This window comes from Phaenicophaeus curvirostris, chromosome 10 (assembly GCF_032191515.1).
Source record: "Phaenicophaeus curvirostris isolate KB17595 chromosome 10, BPBGC_Pcur_1.0, whole genome shotgun sequence".
In the NCBI taxonomy this organism is placed as follows: Eukaryota; Metazoa; Chordata; class Aves; order Cuculiformes; family Cuculidae; genus Phaenicophaeus; species Phaenicophaeus curvirostris.
In genome coordinates, this window is record NC_091401.1 from 758,346 (window position 1) to 781,546 (window position 23,201).

Genomic DNA, 23,201 nt, shown 5'->3' on the forward strand with positions numbered 1-23,201 from the left:
TTTGTCAACACCTCACTGAATAGTTTTAAGTTGAATGAAAAGCACTTTGAAAAGAACAAAAACCCCAAGGATTGTTCTGTGGACGCAATGAAAGCAGTTATACCATAGGAAGCCATGAAGTGAAAGGGATGAAATCAAACATTCCTCCTGTTTGGATAAAGGCAACTAATAGCAAAACATTGAAAGCTTGGGAAGAACTGTTTACATTTACACTAAAACACACAAAGGAGGAGACCTTGATCTCCCTGCTATACACCACAAATCTCACATTGATTTAACCAGGGTCAAGATTTCACCTACGAAGATCAAACATCTAAATAACAGCAATAACTGCTAGGAAACTGCAATTCCATGCAGAACCATCTTTACAATCAATACAGAGAGGAGTCACATTAAAATGAATTGTAATTCAGCATGTATGTTCTCACATCCAATTTCAAACAATGCTTTTACACAATAGGCAAAATGCTCTTCCATAGTGCAGCCGTTCCAAGGGATGTATTGGTCAGCTGGCACTGCGGCCGAGTGACCTTGAGGATACGCAGCCCCATAAGGGCCAGAAATAATGAACTGGTTTTCACTCTGTTTCATTGCTGGCAAGTTTGAACATCTCATACAGACCCTAATGATACCAAAAAGCCAAAAGCAGGGATATTTCGCCACCAAGCAACAGAACTTAGAATACGGTTACACAAACCCCAGCAATTTCTTAAAAGAGAGATTTTAAGAATCATCCATCTACCATGTTAAGTAGGATTTCAGGCTTTGAGGGATAAATCCCATTTAGATTCAATGTGTTTTAAGCATCAAACTTATTTTTTTTAAATGTTAGTTATTGAGAACGACAAATGTCAAATTAGCCGATGCCGCTTCTGACTACAGCATTTATGCTGATTTTATCAAGAAGCTGCTTGTACTTTTGATGCCGTACTATACTCAGGTTTTAACAACTCCATAACTCACTCTCCTACTCAACAGCTATAAGCAGTCATCACATTCATTTTTATTGGAATACATACATTTAGAATGAATTCTCCTAAAGTACACTTCAGAAATCCACACATAAACACTTTAAAGATTTCAATTCCCCTCATTAATCTCGTCTATGCAGTAAATCTGCAGTTCATAAAAGAAACCAAAGCACAGAAGCAACGTGAGGACCCTGGAGATGTCCGCTCGAAGCCCCGCAGTGAGACGTGCACCCTCCTCTGCAAGTGGGCGTAGCTCTTAGCACGCCAAAACACCCCAACTAACGTAAAACCAAACCCAAACCAGGAGCTCTCACTCTACAGCTTCCCAGCCATGCAGAAGCCACCGGATTACATGGACAGAGCTCACAAAGATGTAAACAACATGGAAATGAAGGCTCACTTTCTTTCTTCCTGCAGTAGGATTTGCTCTGAAGAAATGATATCAAAGCATACTCAGCAAGTCCACACAAACCATTCAAGGACTTTGGCACACCCCAGCCTTACAATGGAAGCTCCTGAGGTGTGGAACACAAAATGACTTGCAGTGTTCTCTTCCAGATTTTATCATTTCTTATAGCCCACAGTTAAGAACGTAGGCACATGTAAGTATACAAAATGAACTCTGTTTAAAATAAATACAGAGCTTAGACATCGACATGCTTTCACATACCCTTGTTTTCTGAAACACACGTCTCGTCCACCAGACACCCCATTCTGCTGCTCTGCAAGTAACTCGCAGCACAGGAAAGCCTACGGTGCTGCAGAAAGTGCTTTATGTATTACATCGTAAAGTGACAGACAAGCAACCTGCCTCTGCACACAGTGACAGATTTAACAACTCTTTAAATCACACCGAGCCTCTTGCAAAATTCCTCCGAACTTATTTTCATAAATACCCTTTCCAAATCATGACAAATTTTCTATTTTTAAATAATCAAAACAAACTTAAAGTCACAGATAGAAGTCTAATGTGATCAAACCCCCAACTTTAACTTTAGTCTGAGAATATTGTCTTTTGGCTATAACAAGTGCCTTTCCCAGGTTTGACACTAGGCTTCTTCCCCCCGCCCCTAGTTCTTTTCAAACTGTCTTCTCTTTTTACTCTTATTATTCTGACTCACACTTTTCAATCTGTCAGCAGGGCTCACCTGTCCCCTGATTCAGAAGTTTAAGACTCAGATTCCGGATTCCAGATTCCCAGTCACTCTCTTGTCTGCCTCAGCTGCAATTATTATAGGGACCCATAGAGCATTTAATGTGGGCTTGCCAGCGTGCTACTTAAAACCTGCATTTGTGGACATTCAAAAAGCGTGCCAAGTCTCAAATAAGCCAGGGTCTTCTTTCAAATTCACCATAAACCCAAGAGCAAAATACCATAATTTGTGCTCAGTAAGTAAGCTCATTTCATCAGTCACACACACACACCCCCCAATTTACTTGGCTGTCTGGCAAAGCCCACAGGAATCATAGATACATGGAATCACCAGCAGGAGAACAGGACAGCCTAAGCCAGCATCCCCATCGTTGACCACAACAGCCAACTGCCTTTGGCAAATTAGAAACCATACAAATTATCACGCTGGACTTTCTCCCAGCTTCCAGCAGTAGGTTGCATAAGACCACTGCAACAAGAGGTTGTGCCTTTGCACATTACACACACATTGAAATTTCTTTTGCTTTCATGAAGCTGTACAATCATTTGCTGAATCCAGCTGAAGGTTCAGCATCTACAACATCCTACAACTTCTCCTGTAATGGTTTAGTACTGAAGACGTGAACAGCCTATATGACCAATTATAGCACCTACAGCTAGATCACGATTCAGTGGACTGCTCCAGAGAATAGAAGAGGAAGAGCGACTTCTTCACACAGTTGTTGAACACTGTACCTTTTGAGGACAGAAGGAGTTTACCTAGGAGAACACCTGAAGAAGTGTGGGAGTACCCCCAGGAGGGAGAGCCACAGCAGATGCCAGCGAAAGAGCGCTGCGAGTCTGCAGTCAGCATCTGCAGAGCAGCCAAGGAATGGTATAAGGAGCCTGAAGAGGCATCTCAGGTAATAAAACATTTTTTTCAATGTCCATACTGCCTCTAACTCTTCTGTTTCTCCGCTACCAAATGTTTTATGGGTAGTTTGAGACTCAGGTGCTGGAATGACCTTAGAAAGTCATTCCATCCATTCGCCTCTGTGCCAAAAGTTCTGGTACACTATAGGTGCTCATATTGTTCCAAATAGTTCTTACAGCTCTCCAGATAAAGATGCTAATGTATTATAAGGTAAGCTTTTCCTAAAGTCTACTCAGAATCTTTCCTCCTGCTCTTTACTTTATGTCCTACCCACAGAGAGCATGGAGAAGATCATTTTCTCCTCTGCTTTGCAGAAGCTTTTAACATTCCTGAAAACTGTTTGGAAGTTCCTCCGTTATTTTGCCTCCAGCTGACCTCAACTCCTCAGGTCACTTTTTCTAGATTTACAATCTCGCTGCTCTCTGTTGGCACCATCCCCAGCTGGCCCAGGTTCTACATGAAGTGCAACATCCAAGCCCAAAGATTTTTCTCCAGCTGAATCTCAAATAAGGAATCTATCTTCCAACTCAGTTAAGAATTCAAAAGGATCCTCTGTTAAGGATTCTAAAGAATCCTGTTAAAATTGACTATGACTTGCTTGAAGATCATTTATTTTTCAGTTAATTTTTGTTTATAAAATCAAAAGGGTTAAGACATTTGAGAGGCTGTGAAACTGCCCTTTGAGGACATTCATTGTGCTCAAATGAATCAAAAGGAACAATGACCCTTTGTCTGCACCTCCTACCTGTTATTCTCAGACTGCTCTTTTTTATGGAGCCAGAGAGGGAAAAGGGATCTCTGAGAAGAGGTACACTTAGTTTACGGTCCTCTCCACAAACAGACTAAATCTGAGCCTGGCCAAATCTCACTGCTACTGGGTTTTAAAATTTCTCTTTTAAAATCACACACATAAAGTAACATTAAACATGTTTCCAATATCAGGACTCAATTATTTGCCATATTTGCAAAAATAGCCTATGGACAACAGGGAACTCCACTTGACACTAGCAATTAGCTTGCTATAGAAACAAAACATTTTATCTTTCGTTTCTCTGGTACTTATTTCACAGTAAGGAAGCTCTCTCTGCTAAATGAAGTGCTAGCTACACCATTCAGACACTCTATAGGGGCCAGGCAAGCTATTCGCCTCCTCCTAATATGACCTTATTGGAAATAAAAGAAAAAGAAACAAATCACTTTGAGGAGACTAAGTCAAAATGAGGGCCAGGAGGAGGTCAAGAACACAGGCACAAAGGAAGGAGAGGAAGCCTGTGCAAAGCTGGAATTGGACCTTTGAAATTACTTTCCCAAAACATCCTGTCAGTCTGACAGAAAATCCGATGCACAAAAAGCCTGTGACAAAACTTACCTTCTAACATCTTTATCAGATATTAAATAACATCCTTGTGAAACTTTATTTTCACAAGCCCTAGGAATAAAACCTGTTTCATAACAGCAAGCAGTAGTTGTAGAAAACTAGCAGTTTGCACTCTGATTTTTAATGCCCAATGGATGCACAGGAGTCCTGGATCATCGATACATTTTTTCCAGTGAAAAAGTAAATAATCAGAACAAGGTGACAGTGCCCCTGAGAGCCTCTCACCAGCTTTCATGGCTTCTCCGAATCTTTAAAAGGTTGAAAAAGAAACCTGAGCCCACTTCCAGGTGTGCAGTTTGGCCACGAGGTCTCTCCAGACACTGATACTGCCTTCAAACGCCAAGGGCTGTCGCTCCAAGGAGGAAAAGCAACCAAACTGACCCCACGCTGCACTCACCCATTTCGTGCTGGGGACAATACACGCTTCCAGGGCGCACACTTCACTCACAACTGAACGATGCTTTGGAAGCTCTGAAGCTCTTAAGTTGTCGGTTTTGGTAGCCTTCCAAATAATGCAATTAAACTGGGTAACAACACCATTATGGCTGGCAAACACTCTCTACCTTTGCAATGACAACTTATATAGAATTGTCAGTCCTCTTTGCTGAAATACCCAAATACTAAAGCAGTTATCAAATACTCTGATTTTTGTCCTTTGAGACCTCTGAATCATTTCATTGTATTGATATTCAGACTTCAAAATCAGTTTAATCTTTTATCCTATGAGACACAAGAGCTATTTTTCATTAATCACTTTTCAATCAAAACACTTAAAAAAAAAAAGAGAAGTGCTGTAAAGGACCATTCCCATCTCCATTTATTTATGAGAAAAAGGAAATGAAACCGTTTACATGTCTTTTCCAGTTTCTTGGTGACCTGCAGAAAGCACCAGCAACAGAAAGCAAGGCTGCTTCATCCTCACCTTCTGACCTAAGCGGTGAGCCAAACATTACCTCTCATGTATTTTGGATGAGGATGAAAAGAAGGTCCTTATTTTTTTAGCTCTCTTTGAACCAATCCAGAAAATATTTCAGTTCACTGTGAAAAAAACCCTCAAGTAACCAAAGTGTTATGCAGAAAAATCCAGACACTGGAACCAGTCTAGCATACTCTCAAAGATTTTCCTTCGATTTCTTCCATCCAAGCTTTAATCTTTCTTTTAAGCAGAATCTGCTGGCTCTGTCTCTCGGGTTAGTTGTTTTTCTCCCACTAACAGTCATATCAGATGTATTCACATAAGAGATTTGCCAAGTGGGACTGAATGTTCCATTGATTTGGAAAGGTCCTGAATAACTAAGACTTCAAGTTTTGCCCATGTATTTAATTTAATTGGACTCAAATAGTCTTACTTATGCAGATCATTGAGAGGCTTTCAGCTGTACTTAAAAATTAAGATTAAGATGATGTTTATGTTGGTGATGAAGTTCAAATACAGTCAGACTGGAAAGGCTGACTAATTGGGTCTCACAAGGAATTTGGATATAGAAGCCTTCTTAGGACTTCCCTGAGTAGTTTAATAGTTAATGCTAGCATGAGATAATAAATAATTTAAGAGATCAGCCTTATGCATAGATTTGTGGAGAGACAGAAAGTGCAGTGCTGCAGGTAGTATTTCTCCCTGCCTCTGACCACATGCACCTTCGGATTCTGAATGTGCTGGGAAAAAAAATTCACCTTACCCTTCAGCAAATTCTATTTTACATAACTGAAGACCACGAGAGACTGTGCACACAATTTCCAGACATCATTAATGCATTTCCAATAATCCAGAAAGCGTGCCTCTCTGTCTTATCGAACAGAGCTGTCTGAAAATACTTTAAAGAAACCATTTTTCTGTCCAAAACAGTGATTTCATTGGAACCTGTGACAAAGATCCCAGGGTCAACAGCCTGACAGAAAGCTAAAGCAGCCACAAACTGCAGATGAATGTTTAATGCATAAATTAAGTTCTGTAACAGACCACCTACAAAACATTCCGGCATTAACTCTTAGATTTGTTTTTCCATTTTAGAGGGTCTTGGTTTGTTTCCTTTCTATGGAGAACAAACAATTTTTGCAGCCTGGAGGTATATTTTTGAAAGAATTTGTTGCATTCTACTGAGTGAGTGTTGCAAACCAGGACTGTTTCTGTAACCTTTCCCCCCATCTTCAAAAACGTGTGGGGAAAGGAGTGGGGGTTGGTTTTGGTTTGAAAATGAGAAGCAGCAGAGCAGAGCCAAGTAGACGAGATAGGATGAGATTTGAAATCGTTATCTTGAATTGCCTTTGCTGCTCTCTACAACAGGGCGCTTAAAGCACCAGAGGAGCGTTGTACGCACCACATCCTGCATCCCCAGCCAGAAAGCATCCACCTTCGAGCAAAAAATCAAGTTTATGGTTACAGTACCAAGCCTCACACACAAAATAAACAGAGCCAAGATAGCCACAAAATGCCTTTTAGATTAAAATGTCTGTCCTATAGGGAAAGACAGAGCAAAGACAAAGCAGCATCAGATTTTTATTGAAATAAACCCTTTTTTCTTTTCTCTACTGGTCGGGTAAAGGGATAAAAAAGGAAGAGTCCACAGAGGTAAGTGTATCAGATACTGACTGCCTACAGCTGCAAGATACGATCAGTCATTAATCCCGCATCGGAGCCTTTGCAGACGGTTAATATTTAAGAAACAACGAGTGTCGAGAAATGAGCGCAAACTCGGAGCGCTTAAACCCAGCTGTAAATAAAAGCCTGGAACGGCTGTTTCCCCGCACCGAACACGGGGGATGGCGGGCGCCGGACCGACCGGCGCTCCGTGCTGCCCCCCGGCGGCCACCGCGGGCACGGCCGGCAGACGCGGCCCCACCGGCCGAACCACCTGCGGCGGCCGCAGGCACCTCGCCCCGGGCGCGGGGCTCGCGCGCCTCCCAGGAGGGGGTCCGCCCAGAGGACAGAACCGCCTTGAAGTCCGTACGGAACAGAGGGGGGGGGGGGGGGGGCCCGGGCCGCGGCCGGTGCCGAGGGGGCAGCGCTCCCGCCGCGGGGGCTGCTCGGGGGAAACAACCAACCCCGAACCGGCTCCCCGCCGTGCCGCGCGCGGGCACGAGGAAAGGGACAGCCTCAAATTAAAAAAAAAAAAAAAGAAAGAAAAAGGAAAAAAAAAAAAGGTAAAAAGAACTGCTTTTAAACATAAAACGCACGGAGTTCTCAAAACTGAAGTTCTTCAAACTTGAGGCTGGAAAAGTCAGAGCGGAGCCGCGAGGAAACGGCACCAAGGGCGGGGAGGGCCGAGGGCAGCGGCCCCGGGATGCTCGGGGGGACCCGCCGCCCCCGCCCCAGGCAGAGCGGCTGCTCCTCCTGCCGCCCCGCGGGGGGGACGCGGCTCCGCAGCTGCCGCCAGGGCTCCGGGATGAGCCCCCGCGGGGCGGGTGCCCCCGGCTCGGCGCTGCGCCCCCGCGGCGCGGGTCCCGGTGCGCGGTACCTGCCTTTGGCGGCGAGCAGGCTGCCCAGCCCCAGCAGCAGCAGCGGCGCCGCCGCCCCCCGGCAGCCGCCCCGCCGCATCGCCGGACCCCGGGCAGCGCGCCGCTCCCGAGCCGAGCCCGCAGGAGCCGAGCCGAGCCGAAAGGAGCCGAGCCGAGCCGAGCCGAAAGGAGCCGAGCCGAGGCGAGCCGAGCCGAAAGGAGCCGAGCCGAGCCGAGCACAGCCGAGCCGCCGCCGCCGCTCGGCACCGCGCTCGCTGTCAGCGCTGGGGCGGCTCCGCGCCCGCCCCGGGACCGCGCGACGTCACGGGGAGGGGGGGCGGCGGGGGGCAGGGGGGCGAGAATCCGCGGGGAGGGAGAGGAGGGATGGGGGGGCTTCAAGTGGGATGCAGGGATGCCAGGGCTGCGGGGGGTCCGGGTGAGGTGCAGGGATTCCAGGGATATGGGGGGCTCCGGGCAGGGATCACGGGGTGCAGGAGCGAAGCAGAGAGGCCCCGGGAGCCGCCCCAGCTGAAGATGGGGTTGGGGGGACCGGTAACCTCGGAGGGGCGCGGGGAGCTGGGGGGGAAGGTGGAGAGAGGGGGGACAGAGAGGAAGAAAACGGGTCTTTGGGGGCAGGTGCCCAGAGGTGGCGGCTGGAACAAAGGAACGCGCCAGGGAAGATAAAGGTAGTTTTGGAGGAGAAGTGGGAGACCTTGGAAACCTGAGGTGGAAAGAAAGGTCGGAAAGAGAGAGGAGAGAATGCGAAACCAAGAGGACAAATCACAAAGGTTTCGGTGGAGAAATGAGCAAGAAATGGCACGACTTCAGCCTTTAGAGATGGAAAGGGTTGGAACAGTGCAGGAGAGAGGTGGGATTGGGCTGGGAAGGCAAGGAAAGCCGTGTGATGGGGTCTCGGAAACTCTGCCTGGGAGAGGCTCGGATTCAGAGTTGCAGAGATCTGAGATAATCTGGAAGGAACACGCAGGCGACTGTGAGGATGCTCGCTTGAAGAGTACACTAGCTGTGAGATATCCACACACAAGCTGTGAGAGCTACGAGGAATCATTGCAGGGAAACCTCTGCCCTGCAAGTTCCCTCCTTGCTTCAACCGTTGTCTTGTTTGTGCTCTGCCCCACAAATTGTCCATTGAAGCCACCGAACTCTGGAAAGCAAGTACCCGCAACAGAATCGCAACTCTAAGATGTGCTTGTTACTCCCTTGACTTCATGAGGGCTGTCACTGCGACAGAGAGCAGCTCAGGCTGCTCTAATGAGGCGCCAGGGGTGTTAGCTGAACAGCGGGTACCAAAGAGCAAGACTGGGGTCCTTTCCTTCATAACCCAGTGTAACACTTGACTGGGTAAAATCATTTGGGTGTGTACCTTTAAATTTGTTCCTTTCCATTATCTACCTCTGTATTACTAGAAGCAGGATTCATCAAGCAATCCCTTCGAGTAGACAGAATGCAAGATTTCCTCCTCCTTCTGGCCACACGCACAGAAGAAGTGGGATGGGACTCGGAGACAAGAACCCAAGCCCTTTTCCACATTTAACACTTCACCTGCTAGAGAAGGAGGCTGGCAATACGCAGTTACTGTTCCACTTCATTCAAACAAACAATTTTCCAGTTATACTGGCTGAGATAAACTTCTCAGAGAATCACTAGGCTGGAAAAGACTCTTGAGATCATGGAGTCCAACCATACCTGTCCACTACTAAACCATCTCCCTAAGCACTTCATCTACCCATCTTTTAAACCCCTCCAGGGATGTTGACTGAACCATCTCCCTGGGCACCTCTTCCAGTGCTTCATAACTCCTCTGAAGAAATTTTTCGTAATGTCCAGTCTGAACCTGCCCTGGTGCAACTTGAGGCCATAGGCTCACACTCATTCTGGTTGCTTGTCTAATTAGTTACAGAATCTGCTTTCCTCCAGTCTGAGCTGGAATAGAACGGGCATCAAGAAAAGTTAGGGAAAATCAGCAATAAAATCAACAATAAAATGGCTCAGACAGCTATGCACAAAAAAAAGTCATTTTTGCCAGCATTCAGTCATTTTTCATGTTTCTACAGAACAAGGTATTTTTATGAGGAATTCAGCTATTGCATCACTTCTGTTGGTCAGGAGGAAAACTCATCCATCCCCGAAGTGTTAAATGTTCCAAACCAATGTTTGGTATGCGTGCACAGTAAGGGTGTCCTGCAAACAGCTCACAAGTGCTTTCAGCGTGTGATACAAGGCTTGGCCGCCTGTGTTGGCACCCAGCTGAGAGCACCCCACTACCTCTTCTGTGAAAACAGCCCCACACCCTGCAGCTCAGCTTTTTAAAGGTGCTCTGCTGTACTGAGCGCCCAAGCATCCATCACCGGGAGGCAAATATTAAATACAGAATCACGGAATCACTAGGTTGGAAAAGACCTCTTGGATCATCGAGTCCAGCGTTTCCCATCTGCCCCTAAACCATGTCCCTGAGCACCTGTCTGCCTGTCTTTTACACACCTCCAGGGGTGATGACTCCACCACCTCCCTGGGCAGCCTCTCCCAATGCCTGACAGCCCTTGCAGTGAAAAATTTTTCCTCATATAGCACAGACGGGTTTAAGAATCAACATGAATGGGAATTACAGGGTAAATCCACGTGGGCCTGGCCAAAATTATCCTCATTTGTAGCAGTCTGACTGGCAAAGGCACAGAAGGAACTGTAAAATCTAGAGAACTCTAGTTTGTTCATTTCTGGTGCAAGCAGCACCACAACTCCATAATGCAACATCCCACTTTCTGGAAGGTCACAGGTGTGACCTGTGGACTAGCACACTGAAATAGCGCACGCGTAAACACAGCAACGTAATTCAGGGGAGGGTACTTTCACACAGTGCACTAGCAAGAATTTGAGGAAGCCAACATGGGAAAATATTGCTTTAAAAGTATTAACAACCCATAATATAACTGATTTGTTGGTGGTATGTAGAAAGCAAGGTAGATGCTGTATGGAAGATGCATCTCTCTTCTCAGCCAGCTTACAGTCCAAATAAATAAGACAGATAGCAGCAGTGAAAAGGGACAAATGTTACCCCATTGCACAGGCAGGGAGCTGAAGTAAAAAAGATGAGAAGACTTCACCGATAGATAACTTTATATTGGTGTCTGAATCAAAAACTAATTCCAGCTCTGGTACCTTAATCAAAAACTGTTCTCCTTTTTCCCTGATTGTATTTGTTTGTTGACATGACGGCCTGAGTGTTATACGGTCTCCTGGTGGTGCCTTGATGGACATCGATGGATAGAAAGATTTACAAAGGATAGTGATGATGTAGCACTACGCAGCAATTTAAAGGAAATAATTGCCATTAAATCCTACATTTCATGCTGCTTTGCAACCAGGCGTGCCCATTAACTTCTACAGCCCTTACCAGGGTTTAAGAAGCAAGTTAAAAATCCTTTACTCATTTTGCTCTTTCTGTCCGATCATTGTGTAACTGAAGGAGTGTATTTTTCCACTTCTGCTCATGTATGTTTGTGACAGAACCATTACCGTAAGGAAATGTATTATTTAGTCCCAAACAGGACTGCTGACGGATTACCTCTGACCTGAGATCCATCCATTCACACGTCTAGAACCACCACTTTGTTCTGACGTGGTTTATTGGTCTTGTAAAATAGAAATTCCAAGACAAGGGGGAAAAGGTCATAGCCATGCATTTACTGAGAGTTATTGACGTGGACCTGGCATTAGAGGCAGTCAATCAGAAAGATCCATTTGAGTCTGGAGATGTAAAGATTATTTTTATCATAATTTCCCAGCGTGGATTCAAGGTACTGCTGGAAGGGGGGGATTTAACCCTGACTGGCAGTTTGCTGAAGAGATCAGGGTAGCGCCAAGGTCACGGTCAGACCCACCTCGTGATTATCAGGATATTTAACTGGGAGCTTTAACTGTCTTGATGATCCTAGTTTCTGCATGAAAGTTAACAACATCATGGTGAATATCAAGGTTTTTAAGTAATAAAGAAGAGGGAGCTTAGCAGTAATCATAGAATCATAGAAGGCTTTGGGTTGGAAGAGACCTTTACAGGTTATCCAGCCCAACCTCCCTACTGAGGCAGGGATGTCTTTAACTCGATTTAACTAATATTCAGGGACAAATTGGTATTACGCTACTGTTAAGGGTATTAAGACTCCATTAATTAAAAAAAAAAACTTAAGCAGCAAAACCAAATAAAACCGTGAAAGAATATTCTGTTTCACCATTAGGAAAGTCACTTTGTCATCTATACAAAAGATTCCAGTACATCATTCAGATCCTAGAGCAAACCCCACTGTAGCATTCGTTATCAGATCAGGGCCTACGGTTCGATGTTCTTTATTGCTTTATTTTAGGACACTGCTCTCTATTTGCATAACACCAAACCAGGATGCACATAATCTGACTGGGTGCCTAAAGCCACGATTCATACAACGTTAAACATAATATATAGTTAATAAATAAATATACCACAGGAATCTAGATGTTATTACATTTAGAAAGTGTTTATGTAGTAACAAAGAAAATGGCAATATCTTTCCCTGTTGGGAAAAGAAAGGGGAGAGGAGTGTCTCTGCCATTTTAAAGAAGAAACTACTTTTAAAAGACAACATTATGGAGCGTGCATTTTAATATGATACATAAAAGTCTGGTGTTGCAATCAAGTGGAGAAATAAGTATCTACTATTTCAGTAGAATGAAAGTAAAAATTGTTTTTGCAGGTCCTATAAAGTAGTGGGTTTTATGTGCACCAAATGCAGCAGCCCTGACACTGATATAATTTATGCTTCTTTACAAGTCTGAACGAGGCCTGGGGCCTTCCTGAGGATTCGCTCTTTCGCTCCATGGGTTTAAACTTGCCTTGAATGTTGGAGGCCCTGAACAGAATGATGGAGCACTTTTCTCCTGCTATCCCGGGTTGCACTGCCTCTCTAGAAGTGTGCAAGCACCTCTCCAGGGACTTAGTCAGGTCAGGAGCTTTTAATAAGTAAGTAGAGTGCCCGTCAAGCAGAACAGAACAAATGGCCTGAGCAACGACTATAAACATAAACATCACTTTCCAGATATGCTGCAAATGCTAATGCGTTAATTAAACAAAAGAAAATATACTTAAATTATTTATTCTTAATAAATGAACCACCTGAATAATAAATAAATTTGTTCTGTAATCATAGGGAAGTTTTCTAAACAAAAGGCTCTTTTGCAGCAGGAAGAATCATACAGAAGGTAGGGAATGAACAGTATTTGTTTAAGCAGCATTAAGAACCAAACCGAAGCCGAGGAGCTAATGTTGGAAATGAACACTGCGACCAGTATACTGCATCATCCCTAGTAATTTGTGTATAGTGTTGTAATTCCTATTTAAGAACGCAGATTGGAACTCTGAAAGTATACATAACACTGCATTTTCTAATCTGTATAATGGAAAATGTGCAACTAGTTCCTCACCTCAGACATTTGAAGCCTTAACCCTGAAACTTTCTGCTTGTAAACTCACTGCTTTTGTCATGCTCTTTAATTGCAAGAGACATCAATCTTATTTTGGGCTCCATAAGAGGCACCTGCTTTTAATCATTATTTCAAAAGCATTACTTGTTTTAAATATACTACAAACCTTGCTTGGCTTCTATAGTGAGAGATCACTATGTAAAATCATGTTACAAGTTAAGTTAATCTCACAGAACCACAAAGTAGCCCTTCAATGGGCACCTGTGCCAGGTGGTAATTCGGTAGGAGACAGGACTCAGGTCTGAGCTAACGCCCCGCTACAGCCGCGCTCCTGGATGTGCTTTGGAGTGAGTTATACACAGGGTCTTGACAGCAGGTTCTCTTAAAGCTTGCAGCACTTTTTGCAAGAGTAGGGATCTCCTATCCAAATTCCATCCTGGCCGATCAGATCCCACCTACCTAACTCCCCCATCAAATTTTAGTTAAGATAGTACTCTTCCCTCTTGGCAGACGCAACGGCTTTAGGCCCTACAGTGTGCTGAATCTCTAAAAAGATAAAGAAAGCAGCATTATTCAGGTAACCAGCTGATGGAATCCACAGTGCTTGACTCTGTATTAGTCTTGTTACTGTTTTCCTTTTAATGAAAATAAGATTCTCACTCTAACTGAACATTTCCCAGTGAGATAACACCTGCTAGATTTTTGCCTTTTTATTTTTGGTGGCGAGAGAAATTACAGAGTACTGTTATCCTTCTGTGTTATCTGGTTTGGATCTTTCATTTACGACATTATTTACATAATTGAATTAGAATTTCGAACCAGAGCTTGTGTATTTTTTCACAGCATTAATGAGGCTGTCAGCAGAGTACTAGGAAATTAGCAAATCTTTTGCAAATTTTTAATGGAAGTAGCTCAGGTTTTCAACCTTGACACTGGATCTAAATTAGGAAATACATAGTTAAAGTAAAAAAGTAACATGTGTAACAGTGAATAAGTATTTTGCCTACACCCAAGACATAATTTCAACTAAATTAAACCAGGAACACAATCAATAAATATTTTTTTTCATTCTGTGAAGTCTGTCTTTGAATTAGTTTGTGATGCCTTTTTCCAAAGGTATCAAAGCCACTATATGTGAGTCACAATCAAGCACACTGTTTCAGATTCCAGCTGTCCAAATAGAGAAATTAATGCCTCTCCTCCAGCATCACCACAGTTGAAGCTTCCCACCTGCTTTCAGCATAAATTACTTCTTCTTCTAAAAGCGTAGGCAATGCAATCTTACATTTACACTTAAACTGTTGGCTGTTGCTTTCAGGTAAGCTGCTGTGCTTTACTTTGGGCTTTCCACACGTTTATTGTTGAGAAAGACTTCAACAGAAAAATTAATGAATCATAAAAACATGATTCCAAAATACCTAGGTGTCTCCCATTTCTTTTGCGAGAGTGTTCTCGCTGTCATTCCTGCTATTAAAAAATGAAACAACCCTTATCCCTCCTATTTCACATTAGCTGTTGAACCACAGAAGCAATAAACCAGTTTTTGTTTGGCCACCAGTAAGACACTAGATGATCAAAGCCAGCACAGTGGATCATGGGATCTAAATCAGCACATGAGATAGTGTAGTCTTATGCCATCAGAAAGGCGATAGGATCAGCATGTGCTGTGTCTTCATCAAACAGAAAATGAAAAGTTAATGTAGGGTGCCTAGCACAAGTGCATAATGCTCTCTTCAGATTATCAGATCATGAAACTGGTGCCGCTGTACAACCCCCTGCACCAGGGCCTTTCTTTGTGACCTTTTTTCCTATGCTCAGAGAGGCAAAAATATGGTCTTTTGGAACACCACGTCAGCTCTGCATGGGATGGACTTCATGATTGCTGATCTTGGATAGTAGCACCTTAGATAACTTCCAAGTATCCAGAGGAAATGAAATATCAACATGCCACCAGTAGTCTTAGTTCTTGGAAGCAAATGCCATCAGCTGAGGCGCAGCAGGCAAATTGTTTAACTCTTCAAAGCGTTTATTTCTTCTTTCTTATATTAAGTGCCTTCAAACCAACTCGTCTTCCGCTAAGTTCCATTTCACAGGACATTCATCCTGTAAACAGCACGGTAAAGTCAGAGATGTAAATTGGTACCCCATTGCTAGGTTTATAGCCCATGTTAATTCGTTATATTCTCCGTTCAGTTTTGTATAGACCATAGGGAAGCTGTGAATCCATTAGGGACGTGAATATGGCTTCTTCACGCAGGGAAGGCAGCGGGGGGAGAGCAATCAATATCCAAGGTGACTTTTGAAGCTCAACTAAAAATCTAATTTGACAAACTTTTAATAGTACTGAAAAGAAAAGTGATAGCATTCCTATCCATCCCGAGCGGCCTGTATGGAGCCGTTCCAGCTCCCATCAGACCGCATAACAATATTTCTGTAGGGTCTGTCCCTCATGCCCTTTGCGAGAGCTTTTTCGGTTCTCAAACTGAAAGTTCTAGAACTTTCAGATGACCATTTAGTTCATGTTATTCACCCTCGACATTTCCATATTAACTTTTCAATTAACCAATACTTGCTGTTCCTACCTTCTTCCAGTTCCTGTATATCATCATATATTTGTGTCTTTCCTTTCTTGAGCAAAGTGCCAGACTCTGAATTAGCCTAAAATCTATGAAGTTTTCCCATTACAATAACCATAAGTTGTTCTAAGCTAACTTTGCTTCTATTTGTTTTGTCAAAGGCTAAGCACAGCTTCTCTTTGCCAAGTCATACTCTTCAAAATGAAAAAAAACCATACCTTTGTGGGAAAAGAATACTCTAATACAAAAATGCAGTCACAGCTTGGAATTGCTTCATGGCTGTTAACATCTCTGTAACTGCTGTCGTTTCATTTCCAGCTTGTTAGACCAGACTGAATGTCAAAAAATGATGATGCAGGTAAAGATTTTTTACAGTCAGTATAAAATTACCTCCTCAAGCTAAATCTGAACCAGTTCCTTTCAATAGCTGTACTCGGCACTGGTGAGACCGCTCCTCGAACCCTGTGTTCAGTTCTGGGCCCCTCACCACAAGAAGGATGTTGAGGCTCTGGAGCGAGTCCAGAGAACAGCAACAAAGCTGGTGAGGGGGCTGGAGAACAAGAGGAGCGGCTGAGAGAGCTGGGGGTGTTTAGCCTGGAGAAGAGGAGGCTGAGGGGAGACCTCATTGCTCTCTACAACTACCTGAAAGGAGGTTGTGGAGAGGAGGGAGCTGGGCTCTTCTCCCAAGGGACAGGGGACAGGACGAGAGGGAATGGCCTCAAGCTCCGCCAGGGGAGGGTCAGGCTGGACATGAGGAAAACATTTTTCATGGAAAGGGTCATTGGTCCCTGGCAGAGGCTGCCCAGGGAGGGGGTTGAGTCCCCTTCCCTGGAGGGGTTTAAGGGACGGGTGGACGAGGTGCTGAGGGACATGGGTTAGTGATTGATGGGAATGGTTGGACTCGATGATCTGATGGGTCTTTTCCAACGGGGTGATTTTATGATTCTATGATTCATGGTTTTGATTGATGATAATTTTCTATAATTTCCCACCTTTTTCTCCATGTCTGATTTATCTTGATTATTATAATAATATAATCTTACACTATGTCTATTTGTTTTCTTCTGATGCAAATTTCTTCATGGTAACCATTTTAGATTTAATTCTGTTTGATTTGAGGTGCCAAGAGCTCTTGCATTTGGGCTGATCACTTAACAAGACCCGATATTTACAGGAGCTGATCATTTCTGTAGGAACACAGGTAAAGAGTGCCATCCAGAGACACAGAGAGCTCTAGGCATACTGGAGACCTCTCTGAGCACTGCGAGTCAGAGCACTTGTGGGGTATTGGGGAAAATAATATATTGCAATCTGGATTTCTTTTCTTTAAAGATCAACACAGAGGGTACATGTGCATCTCAGGAAGTCAGACTGCCTGAATCCTCTTTTCCAGCAATACCCCACGTTGTGCAGTCGTACAGTTGCTGACTTCTGCTGTTCTAACTGTACCGGTTTTCTTTGCAGTGACTGAGAAACTCCTGTGAATTTTGTGGTTCTAAACACAGTGACCATATTACACACAGGTGAATGAAAACATGGATTGGAAACAAATCAGAAAAGCTGTTACTGAAACACACTTTTTCCAAAGATGATAAATAATGGGAAAACCACATCAGAGAGATTCAATACTGCAATGCATCCACATAGCTTATCCACACGAATCTCTGAATTTCAGCTTCACAAAATTCAGCTGAAACCAAACAAATGAACTGCAGTCAAGGCTTTCTGAAAAATGAGTTTGTGAGGGCCAGGGTTACTTCAGAGAGGAATCACAGGTATGGGCCAGAGAGAGCAGATTCATCATTCCAGGAGGCAAGATAAATTCTTAAAAATATAACCTCATTCCTTTGGTTTTCTGAACTAAAGGGAATAAAATCACCAAAGAGTTCAGACCCTAGAACAATTCCAAAGGCAGTGCTATCCCTTCAGCACTGGTTGAGATGAAACAATATTTTTCTTACTCACAGGAAACGATAAGACACACAAGGACAAATAAGCTACTAATTCAGTCAGAGAAGAGATCTTCAAATCCACAGTGTTCATCTTGTTGCTTGATAACTGAAACAATAGCTATAGCAATATTCCACTTACTTATGCCTCGGCTCTCCATAAAGGCTCAGGGTTCCCAGGAGGACTAATCCTTTACCCATAAAAACAACAAATATTCTAATTATTCTCAGTTTCCCAGATTCCTTTCAGCATATAAATACAACTCAAGCAAGGGACCTTTTCCCACACATCTTCATGGTTCAGGGCAAAACATCTCAAAGAAGGCAGAGAGGATTATGTTAAGTACATTCTGAACGAACCCCCAGACCACCCTGCCTCGTTAGCCAACACCAGAGAACATTAAATGGTCTTTACCAACAGGTGACAGCAACTTGGAGAAAGAGTTCATTGAAACAGAATGCATCCTATCAGTCCCATTCCCGATCGCGCTCTTCAGTGCTAGAAAAAGATTATGACCTGCTGCTTGAATGAGGCTGCATGAATTATTATGCCCTTTTCATCCACTCACTTTCTGGCAACACAACACAGGACTCTAGATTAAGAATATTTATTTTTTCTATAGAATATCATTAGTGAAAATGCTCTGGTTTGGAAAATTACATTTTCAAGAAGAGTGTTGGTCTTCCAAGTAATTGAGAATTGACTATTTTGAGGATTGTAAACTTCAGCGAAGCTTGTGGTAGGCAATGAGTTCAAAATGAACGTATTAGCCCACTAAGTGACTCAAATACTACAATAAATGGACTAACAAAATAAAAAGGAAAAGAAGCCGAGCTTTTTTGCAGAGAGCTGCATTTTCTTGCTATCTCATTAGAGTCCTGCTGCAGAGACAGCAAATTTCCTAGTGAAATTTCTCATTCCCAGTGATGAGTAGGCAAGTGTTGTGTAGCAGTTGCCCAACAAATGATTGGCGTTTGCATTTCACCTGTCACTGGCAATGACAAAGTGGCTTCTAGGTTTTAGTAACATAGCAGCTTGAAAAGGCTGCAATATGAAAAATTGTTATTGTCATAAGAAAAATTATTACTTCCTAAAAGCTCTTTCAACTTGACAGCTACAGATGAAGTAAAAGATATTATTAAAATACAAAAACAATTAAGCAATGTGAAAGTGTTTCAGATACCCATGGATCAATAAAGAATGGCCTGTACCTTGAGCAGGTTAAATCTGCCTGTTAGTGAGCAGGAATGGTTGCTTTTCCTAAAACATTTCTTAATACGTACATCATTATTTGCCCGCCTTTGACTGGAGGTTTGCAGTGTCAATAAAGCTCCTGGTAGCCATGCTCTGAATGTAAGATGAATGCAATCCCAAAGGCAAAGAGAAAGGAAACCTCAGAGTCCCTTCTCCAAGAGGGCCACCAGCTCCTTCCTATCACCGCAGCTCCTCCCGTGGAGCCTCTAAAGCAGCAACACCTTCAGTCAGTCACACTACGGCCAAGCAGAATCACCACCTCTGCCAGGTTCTAGGAAGGCTAAGTGGAAAAGGAAGTTAATGCAGCTGAGCCATCAAAGCATCTGTCCCAACAGAAAGAATTGTGGCCTGAGAGGTAGGAGGCTCCTTTCCATGCAGGTACTGAGACATCACAGTGCTTGAGAGGTACGATCTGGTGGGGTAGAAAGTATGGAAACAGGTGTTGGCCACCCACAGATTTCATCAGCTTCCCCTGGACTTACTGGTATATCGGCCAAAACACCCCTCACAAGCTCGGGTTAAGTAGATTACATCACATCACATCGTGCCAAGCAAATTGTTTGATTGTTTAGAACGTTCAAAATAAGCTTCTCAGTTGTAGAGTTCGCACTCATATTTCTCTCCGTACACACACTAAATAATAGTTGTGCTTGTTCATCACCCTCACTCTACAAGGTGCTGTCAAGTATTGATCGGATTTGTTTAATTGGGTTTGTATCTCTGCTCTGGCACAGCGATTTAGTAATCCCGTGGTGACAAGCATTTCTGCATTCTATATAACTTAAATACCACCCAAGTACCTCAACAGTTTAAGTGCGTATATTTGAAGTTCACATTCTGTAAACCTTTGAGTGATTAAAACTTTACCTCCAAATGTTTGCAAGAGTTAAACAAAGTCAACTTGAATTAATTTTTCAATGGAAATGAGTAACGGTAGAAGTATTTTTATAGCGGTTTTCTAGCTTTGCCAGTTTTACCTTAGTGAACATAGGCAGGGCTACAGGTAGGCAAGAACTCTGCTACAAATTTATCATACATATTTTTGTATTTTTTAAGCCATAGACATTATAGATATACAATTTATATGCATACACATCTCTATATATAAACAGAGTTTATTTATTGTATATATTTATGTCCTCGGTAAATGGAAAATAATTTTCTGTGTTTTTGCAGAAGAAATTAATCTCTTGAAAAAAAAACCAAACAAAAAAGGTGAATTAATTATGAACAAAATATATTATTGGAAAAAAACCCAGAGGCTGCAGTGGCCTGAGGAGTACAGAAGCCTTTGTTTAAGAAATTATATGTGAGTCATCATCCTGTTTCTCTTTGAATCTTGTCACACAAATTACTCTTCTAAGAGACACCTGATCTCTCACCAAAAAAACATTATAAAAACATAATTACTACTTCTGCATCATTACTTTTAAATAGCAGCATGTTTCTGAAGAGATGGAAGTGAGTGAAGGAGTTCCACCAGTCTGTGGGAGCTCGGATGTTCAATAAGCCTGTCCGTTAATAGTACAAGACTTATAGGTCTAAAGTTTCATAATCTCCACAAAACCAGGCAAGACTCTCGGCCAGATGGTCATTGTGGCCATGTAACCACTTCTTCTGCAGCAGGGAGAGGTTCAAGGCCAGGTTGGATGGGCCTTGGGCAGCCTGAGCCAGTGGGAGGTGTCCCTGCCCATGGCTGGGAGGTTGGAACTGGATGATCTCTAAGGTCCCTTCCAACCCAAATTGTTCTATGATCCTACGATTTCCCTGTGGTCAGTGCAGTTATCCGTTCCCTGCACAACTGTCTCTTCCTTCTCACTCAGGCTAACGGGAAACAGGAACCAGGGCAAGACCTTCCCTCATCACTGCACTGCCTTGTTCTCACTGGGGTTCTTGGGTTCTCAGGAATGTTTATGCCTAAATGCAAGAAAGATTAAATGTGCTTCTCCTCTGCTCTTTGGTGTTACTTCTCCTTTCCCCAACCCTCTATTTTTCATGTTTCTATCCTCCAGTGGCTCCATATTATGCAATAACAAGAAGTTGGGTACAAAACTGGATGTAATGGTAATTACTGACTTGTAATTACAGCATCCTGCCATAACATTTTATAGCTGTGCTTTTGCAGGTTACAATGCACCTTAAAAAGGATCACACAACTGAGACAACTTTTGGGAATGGCAAGGTAGAAAGGAAAGAGAGTAAAAGTAAGGAGAACTAAAGCCAAGGAGATCAGAAGTGAAGATGTTTTGCAACTGTTAGTCATCTCTCTAGATCAAAAGCAGCTTTACATGTGAAAGAACTACAGAACTTGACCCCAAAGAGAGTAACAGTGCATTGCTTTAGAAAAGCAATGAGCAGATATAATGTTGAAGGTTTCCAGAGTCTTCAAATACATTTTTTTCACTCTGTGGAACAGTCACTGTGCTGCTGTTGCTGCTGAGTTGTTTCTAAACCCGTGCTCTGCATCATTAGCAAATCCCCCAGTATGGAAATCAGGGGTGCAGGTTATGAGGGAAACTATCAGAAGATACTCAGATCTCGTGCAACCGTCACTGGCAGATAAAGGCGCTTTAAATAAATGATAGCAGCAAGGGACCTTCTACAGAAGATACGCGAGCTCATCTCAGAATTATTGAGAGTTAGTGCTAAGAACAATGCCAGCTTCACTGCGGCCAGTTTCCGAACGCTGCAGAACATCTAATATTTCAACTCGGATGTGAAGAACAAATGCGATTCACTTGGTGGGCTATCACACAAGAAGCAAAATGAGACTGGCTAGTTACACAAACAGTTACGGCTTTCATGTTATGAATTATATTCTGCATAATTAAGCATTGCTTATTTAGGGCTTCTGAGAAAGAACTGAAAACTTGTTTTTCCTGTGAGAAAACATAGCAACTTTTAGATTTTCATTTCCATGGTGCCACGTAACAAGCACAGCAGGACAGAGAAATGAATGGTGTAATCTCCCCATTACAATCCTGGGATTGCTCTTCAGTTGCTAGTGTGAAAACTAAAATATTTCATCCTAGATTATTAATTACTGTCCTGATAGAGAGCTCTTTTGTAACACAAATATTTAATTCATAAAAGTCATTTATTACAGTGCTGGGGGGGGGGGGGAGGGCTCATTTCAGACGCACAAAATCCACACGATCAACTACCACAGATTTCTTACAGTTTTGCCTTAAAACCTTATATCCAAAGGCTCATAGCAAAAATTCCAGTGAATTCAATGAGGTCAAGGAATCATATCTCTAATCCAGTCTGAATTAAATCACTTATGGTTTGTTTGATTTCTTTGGTTTTTAATTCAACTTGCTCTGCACGAGTCCGAGTGCTCCTGAACAGAAGTGGCGAATTGTCCTTTTTTAAGAGGCTTTGTTGTGAGTCACTTGGAACTGGTTCCTGTGCACCGCAAAGGGCCAGGCTGAGCAGCTCACATCAGTCCCAGCGGTCTCGAGGGGTCTTGTCTATGCTCCTAATTAAAACAGGCTCAGGAAATGAGCTCAGGCACTGCCCAGACAGCCGTTTCCTTGGCTCTTTGCTCCTCAGCCCTGCTCCTTTCTGGCATACACCATCTCTAAAGGGTTTGGGGCTTTTCTGTATTTCACCCGAGCTGCTAGTTTCCATGAATTTAAAGAAGGCTTTATGAATTTGCTAAGTGTTTACTGCCCTTACAGCAGCTAACAAATATCTTTGTTTTGGTTTCCTTGCAATGCTTTTTGTACAACTGCTTGTGTTGTAAAGGGTACATCCCCTTAAAGATACTGGAATTCAATGAGTATGGATGTTTTACAGTGCTAATTGCTATGTATGTAACAAGTTAATTATTTCAAGGCGCATAAAATTGATAATTCACAGAGAAGTAAGAGAGAATTAGATAACTAATAAATGACATACATCTGTAAGTGCTACCCCATTATTGAGAGGCAGAAACACAGATATGGCAGCACGCAGCCTGCCCAAAAGAGGATTATGACATTGGCATTCATTTTAAAAAAGATAAGTTCAAGCATTTTTTCTCATTTGAACAATGTTTACATGAAAAAAAAATACTGCCTACGTTCTGCATCATATCAGATAAGAGAGATCAAACCAA

The 23,201-nt window shown here is 43.0% G+C and overlaps 1 protein-coding gene across 1 annotated transcript in view; it reads right to left on the reverse strand.

Annotated features, from left to right (window-relative positions):
* The window catches only part of CLSTN2 (calsyntenin 2), a 304,566-nt gene extending 296,677 nt beyond the window's left edge, over positions 1–7,889 (reverse strand). The window contains exon 1 of the mRNA XM_069865032.1: positions 7,871–7,889. The gene's annotated coding sequence lies outside the window, so the exon portion shown is untranslated. The remainder of the gene's footprint in view (positions 1–7,870) is intronic.
* Positions 7,890–23,201: the final 15,312 nt, after the last annotated feature.